The following is an 864-nucleotide window of genomic DNA, read 5'->3' on the forward strand; positions in this document are numbered from 1 at the left end:
ATATGTGTGTGTGTGTATATATATATATTTTATTCTACCTATATAAATAATGCTATCATCTCTCTCCAATGATAAATTAAGACGTCTTCTCGTTGTGCTGCATGCGCACTCCTCGGCAAGTAACTCTTGTATTCCACTCTGTACCCACAGGCGTCTCAACTTCTCACACGAGATGTGCAGCAACACAGAAGGGTTTTTGGTTGGACTGTAAACATATGGCTTGCTGGCTCACTGTGAGTTAGAGTTAAAAATCCATAAGGGCCACTCAGTTAATACCAGTTTCATCATCATGACTGTGGAGGCGCTGCAGTCACTTCTCTTGCTACAGAGAGGCAGGAATCTGACACACACAAGCGGTCTTCTGTGACTCCCCATCGAGTGGCTAGAGGATCTGCAAGAGAGCAAAGACAAGCTGCAGTCAGGGGTGGCCTCTGCCCACCACACCTGCCACCTGGCCCCCAGGAGCCTGCTCAGCATCAGCACGCACAATGAGCTCATGCTCATGGGATAGCTGAAGAAAAGTGGACAGGAAAAAAAAAATATATGCCCACTCTCTATCCAACATTAATACACTGAGCCATGTTGCTGGAGGCATCACTGGCATCCTTCTTGGCCCATCTATATAATGAAGTGGAGGTACAAAGGAAGAAAGGGAAGTTGAGGAGAACAACTGACAGAACCACACAAGGATTCATGATACACTGCCTGCAAATGTGTAATAAAAGGTGGAAGAGGAGTGCTGGAGAGATGTCTCACTGGCTGTTCTTCCAGAGGACCTGGGTTCAACTCCCAGCACCTACATGGCAGCTCACAACTGTTTGTAACTCCAGTTCCAGGGAATCTGACACCATAACACAGGCAAAA

This window comes from Acomys russatus, chromosome 17, assembly GCF_903995435.1.
Source record: "Acomys russatus chromosome 17, mAcoRus1.1, whole genome shotgun sequence".
NCBI classification, from domain to species: domain Eukaryota; kingdom Metazoa; phylum Chordata; class Mammalia; order Rodentia; family Muridae; genus Acomys; species Acomys russatus.